The 6,142-nt window shown below is 40.1% G+C and overlaps 2 non-coding genes across 2 annotated transcripts; both read left to right on the forward strand.

The window, feature by feature from the left end:
• Positions 1-1,079: 1,079 nt before the first annotated feature.
• On the forward strand, positions 1,080-1,178 carry LOC115871986. Its single transcript, XR_004047587.1, has one exon. It is a non-coding gene; the product is annotated as a U12 minor spliceosomal RNA (small nuclear RNA).
• A 1,871-nt stretch (positions 1,179-3,049) lies between these two features.
• Positions 3,050-3,183, forward strand: LOC115871988. Its single transcript, XR_004047589.1, has one exon. It is a non-coding gene; the product is annotated as a small nucleolar RNA SNORA5 (small nucleolar RNA).
• Positions 3,184-6,142: the final 2,959 nt, after the last annotated feature.

Consider the following 6,142-nt stretch of genomic DNA (forward strand, 5'->3'; position numbering starts at 1 on the left):
TGAAAAAATTTCCACTGAATAAGGGAACCCGATAAAGATGTCCCTTATCCACACTTTTATTCAACATTATGCTGGAAGTCCTAGCCAGTATCATAAGACAACAGCAAGAAATCAAGGGAGTACAATTGGGTGAAGAAGTGAAAATTCTGCTATTTGCAGACTATCTGATTTTATATATTGAGAATCCTAAGGTGTCCACAATAGTATTGCTGTAAACAATAGAGGGGGTTAGTAGAGTAGCAGGATACAAGATTCAAAAGCTGAAATCTGAGTCAGGGAGAAGAGATCCTGCGCCAGTGGGCCACAGCTGCGATGGGGATGCAGCTGCACTCAGCTCCGTGTTCTCTCAGATTTATCCAGTGGCGCATACAAGAACTGTGCAGGGTCACAGTGAATCAGCTTCTTCTCCATTCGTACACCCGCTTGCCCACCAGCCCCTACTCCCTTTTCTGCCTGCTCTGGTGTCTAAACCCAAAACACCCCCTACCAGCAGGAAGCAGACAGACAGAATACAACACCCCTTATCACCACAATAGACTGGAATGTTAGGCAGAAACGGGACTGCTGGGGCAGGTAAGTGGAGCAATTACCCTGACGACAGTGTGCAATAGTGCCAATAACTCCTGATGATGCCTCTAAAGCCTAGACGTAGATAAATGGTGGCCCCAGATAAGCATTATTACACTGTTACATTGTTACGGTGTTACTAACTTCCCACCTTGCAAAATAGCCAAACTGCAATGGAAAATTCCTCAATTACCTTTGCCTCAGACCAGTACTATAAAACTCTTCTCCTCCATCCCAGACAGCACAACTTCTCTGGCCCCCAACTAGAGACCCATGAACCTTGCCTGGGAGCTCTGAAATAAACCTTTAAAACTGAAAAAAAAAAAAAATAGCTTAAATCAATTGGATTCTTATATACCAGTGATAGGAATACAGAAAAAGATATCAAGGAAACAATATCATTCACAATAACCAGGCAAAAACAAAAATATCTAGGAATAAACTTCACCAAAAGAACAAAATAACCTGTATGAACAAAACTACAGAACATTACTATAAGAAACCAAAAGGGAATGCCTTAAACTCATGAGTAAGGAAAATAATGATCCGGGGTGATGCCCGGATCCTCACTGCTAATGTGAAGCAAATTTTTGAGCCAGTGAATAAACTGAGCATTCAAAAATGTCACCTAAAAAAAGAAAGAAACCAAACGGGATCTACACAAATAGGAGAATATCCCATGTTCATGGATCAGAAGATTCAATATTGTGCAAATGTCAACACTACCTAAACTACTCTACAAATTCAATGCCATCCCAATCCAAATTCCAGCATCATTCATTAAAGAAATGCTAAACCTGGTTATCAACTTCATATGGAGAGAGAGGAAGCCCAGGATAGGCAACTAACTCCTCATGAAGAAGAACAAAGTAGGTAGCTTTTCACTAGCTGATCTCAAAGCCTGCTATACAGCCACAGTTGTCAAAAGAGCCTGGGAGTGGTATAATGATAGATTCTCAGACCAAAGTATCAGCACAGAAAACCCAGTACTAAAACATCTGCATATAGACAACTGAATTTTTACAAAGGTCAAAAAAGCATTAAATGGGAAGCAGATGCCCCGTCAATATATGGTATTGGAACAACTGGATATCCACCTTCAGAAGATAGAACAAGACTCATCTCACTCCAAGCAAAAACATGGATCAAAGACCTAAATGCAAAACCCAATTCCATCAGGATCATCAATGAGAAAATCAGAACATATATAAGTGACCTAGTGCAGGGAATGCATGGGCTATCAGAGATAATAGAGGAAACATACTCAATAGAAGACAAAGTAGATGAGTAGGACCTATTTCAAACAAAACACTTGTGTTCACTGAAAGAGTAAAAATGTTTTGAGAAGGATGATGGCAACAAATGTACAAATGTGCTACACACGATAGATGTATATATGGATTGTGATAAAATCGGTATGAGCCCCCAATAAAATGATTTTTTTAAAAGAAGAAATCATCATGAGGCAGCCCTTGCTACCCTCAAAGAATGAGCAAGTGTATTGTTATGATGGATAACATTTTTTTCTTGGCACAATTTTCTTGACCTTTCTCCCAACAATGCAGTTTTCCATTTTCTCAAAATTGCTTCAAAGTAAGCTCCTGGCTACCACTATCAATTGCTCTGAAAGTAATCACATGAGAAGGTCTTAGTTGAAAATAGGGGTGGCGGGGGAAATGGAACAAACTCAGGCTTACTGTTCAGATAGAAATTAGTAGAACCCCCAAGACTATGGCCCTTAATCACCTTTCCAGCCTAGAAATGAACTCATTCCTGTGGTTCAATTTTCACCCATATAATAGGTCTATAAGAAAGCAATAAGGCTAGGGAGGTATAGAGGTCTTAGAACAATCAACCTATTGGAGACTGAAGGACGATATTTGTCAAGAAGAAAAGTCAGAAATGTTAGGAAAGGAGGAGAAATGGGAACAGGAGACACAGGAAGGAAGCAGGATGTTTCATTAAGGAGACTGCACCCAATGGCAGGAAACAAAATGTGTGTCAATGGTTGAATGGAAAATTGGGCTGCTTTGTTAAGCTTCATGCAATTCACAGATTAAGAGGTGTTGAAACAATTTGGTATCCATAGCTCTAAAATTTAACTTCTCTTAACCTTAATACCTTCTACAAAAATTAGTTCAAAATAAATCATATTTTCAGACAATATGTTTTAGAATATTACTAGGAGAAATTTTTCAGAATGTAGGGCTAGGACAGGGTTCTTAGACTCAATGCTTAAAACAATACATAAAATGGAAAACTGATAAGTTGGGCTTTATCAAAATTCAAAACTTTTGTTCTGTAAAAGACCCTGTCTCTCTCACACACACACAAACACATACCCACACACAAACCAACAAAAAGACAGTTTGGAGACTGATTATGGAATCAATTGTACAATTCTGTTTGAAGTGATTGAACTATGGAATGGTATGGCCTATGTATGACTCTCAAGTTCCAGCAAAATAAAATTTTTAAGAAGTGTAGATCCATTCGGTGCCTGCCTTACCCATGGGAGGCACTGACCCAAAAGGCTGCCACAGCGACATTGTAACTCATGGGCCCTGTTCCTTCCTCTCTGCTGACCCTCAGGGATAAATTTTGTTACAGACATTTAAAAAAAAAGTGTAGATCCATAATGGGTTTTGGGCTTGCACTAAAACCTAGCTCCAAAGTGAACACAATTAGGTCCTACATCATGGTCCTGCTCAATACTTGCCCTCAGAAAGTGAACACAGAAGATATGGGTGCTATAGCAAAATGTGGCAAAGAATGTAGATGGTGCCTGGCTATCAGATAAAATAGCATCTGGGGTCTTAAAGGCTTGTCTCAAAAAGAGCAGCCATCTAAGAGAGATGTCAACCAAGTCCACATGAGATAAGCACACCATCATCATTCACTGAAGGGCTGGAATCCATGTAATCCGAAGTTGAAGGAGGGATCAGCATCAGAGCCTAAACTGTGAGAATCCAGTGTGCAGACGGCTATGGATGACAGTGGGAGCCCAGTATTCATCTGTGGAACTACACAGGAAATAAGCCTCATGAGAAATCCCTTTCTAAAATTGAGGGATGGGAAGAAAGTGGTCACTAAACAGAGTGCTTGGGAGAGAGCAGTATAGAAGATCGAAGGCATAAATCTGACCTGAATAGTTAAAACTTTGTCAGTAGATGCCCCTTATGATCTGTTTTCCAAAATTTTCTGTACTTTTAGTTTGTATTGTTTGGTTTGGTTTTCATTTGTTCATAGCAGAGTGAATCTTAGAGGTGTTATGTCAATGGAGGTCACCCTCTTGAACCTGTGTTATATCTTTTTCCTTTTTGCGGTAAAGAAACCCAGAATTGACGAGCCTATAGGGACAGCAAGCAGAATAAAGGATTCAGGGAGAGGGGCTACAGTGGCGGTGGTAAAATGGAGACAATGTCAAGGAATCCGGATAGAAAAAGAATGGCCGGAAACAGTTTGTGGTAGCAATTGTACAATTCTACTTGATGTGATTGAAATATGGAATGCTATGTTTAAGTGTTAAATCCCAATTAATAAAAATTTATTTTTAATTTAAAAACTGAAAAGACTGAGAGGAAGTATTTGCAAAAGACAATGCTGATGCCCCTAATAAAATGATTTTTTTTTAAAAGACAATGCTGACAAAAGCCTAGCATCTAGAATATATGATGTGATGCTGTACTATATATTTTTGAAGGATGTTATCACTGGGTGAAACTTCATAAAGAGTGTACACTTGTGTTCTCTGCATTATTCCTTACAACTACATGCAAACTTATATTTTTAACTAACAAAAAATTTAAACATAAGGCCGTACAGGAGAAACTCTTCAGAATGTAAAGCTAGGCAAGTTTTGCTTGGGATGGATACTTTCAGAAGTGAGACAGGGAAGGGTCCCAGATAAACCAGGAGAGTTGATCCCTCTACGTAGAAGACAAAAATCAGTCCCCCTCAGACACAATGGGTCTAAAAAGATCAAGGTAAAGGACAGTTGAGCCCTAAATAAGCCTCCCTTCCAGTATTACTCCCTAAACAGGAACAGTCCTGACAGCCTAACTCCTCCCACGTACACCTTCTCTGCTTTTTAGCCCACCCCACACCTACTACGTCCATCCAACAGTCAAGTATTTGATCGCTTGTGAATTATGGAGTCTGAAAGGGAGCAAGAGAAGAGAGTTGGAGAAAGAAGAAATATCTCAAATTAGGGTGCATTCTATAGTCTCTGGGCTAGTCTTCAATAAGAGAAACGTCATATTTCAAGTCCAAGCATCTAAAAGAAATTCCTCCCCAAAATTATCCTTAGTTATTTCTAGGATTCAACTAGATCAAAATGAGGAAAAACCCAAAACCACATGAAAAGCTCACTCCTTAAGAAACTTTCTAAAGCAAGTAGAGTTTCTCAGTGATCTCCTCGGGAATTTTGAAAAGAATTACTTATCCTTCAACACTCCTTTAGCTCACTCCTTTAGAAACTTCTCCGAGTCCGTATATTATATCTGTCCCGTCCCCATCACAATTCCACCTCAACGAGAGGAGGACAAATAGACCCTTGAAGCCCAGGAAAATCTTCATGTGCTCAGATATGAAGCCAAACCCCACTGAAGAAAGAGAGGCTGGTGGAGAGGGCAGATTCGTTTACTGAAATAGCGGAGAAAGCACTCAGGAGTAAGTTATTCACGACCACTTGGGAAAGCGCGCACATGGAAGGAATTTATCAGTGCATTTTCTAAATTCGTACATTCTTATTTCAAATCCCCAAAAACAAGAGTGAAGGCAAGGTCCAACGAGACATTTCCATTGCCTTGGAACTATGGATTCTGTAGCTCTGAAATGCATGCACTTTCGTTGACAATTACTTCAGGTGCCTGGGTAGTGCAAGCACTTCAGATTGAGGTACTTGGTTTAGATCAAGGTGTTTTTTAAAAATCATTTTATTGGGGGCTCGTAGAACTCTTTTCATAATCCATACATACATCCATTGTGTGTCAAGCACATTTGTACATGTGTTGCCCTCAAAACATCTGTTTTCTACTTGAGCCCTTGGTATCAGCTCCATGAGGCTCAGATCCACTCAGAGTCTTCTGGGAAGAAAGGCTGATGATCTCCTCCAAAAATTAACCACTGAAAACCCAAGGGAGCACAGTTCGATGCAGACACATATAGGATTTCCACAAGTTAGGGTTGATTCCACTGCAACGGGTATTGAAGAATAAGAAGCAATTCTCTTCAAAATTTCCCAGAAGATCACTGAGAAGCTCTACTCTACTTGCTTTAGAATCAGAATCATTCAGTATGAGACTCTGTCTAGGTGGGGTTTGGGGAAATGTACTAGTTCTGGGCTTCACCTTCCGGCCTTGATACACTTGGACAAGTCCTGCAGTTACCAGTGTATTACTCCTACTAGCAGCTCAAGGAAAAAACAACAAACATAAACTTTGGGGAAAAAATGCCTCCACCAGGGGATGACTGAGTGCATCATTAGTCAAGGGAGAGGTTTTGTGGCACCCCAGGGAGTACCAAAAATGACATCTCTTCTAGCACTGTGAAGAGCCTAGAGAAGATCCCCATT

This window comes from Echinops telfairi, unplaced genomic scaffold, assembly GCF_000313985.2.
Source record: "Echinops telfairi isolate 266 unplaced genomic scaffold, ASM31398v2 ScPeMD7_7416;HRSCAF=8454, whole genome shotgun sequence".
In the NCBI taxonomy this organism is placed as follows: Eukaryota; Metazoa; Chordata; class Mammalia; order Afrosoricida; family Tenrecidae; genus Echinops; species Echinops telfairi.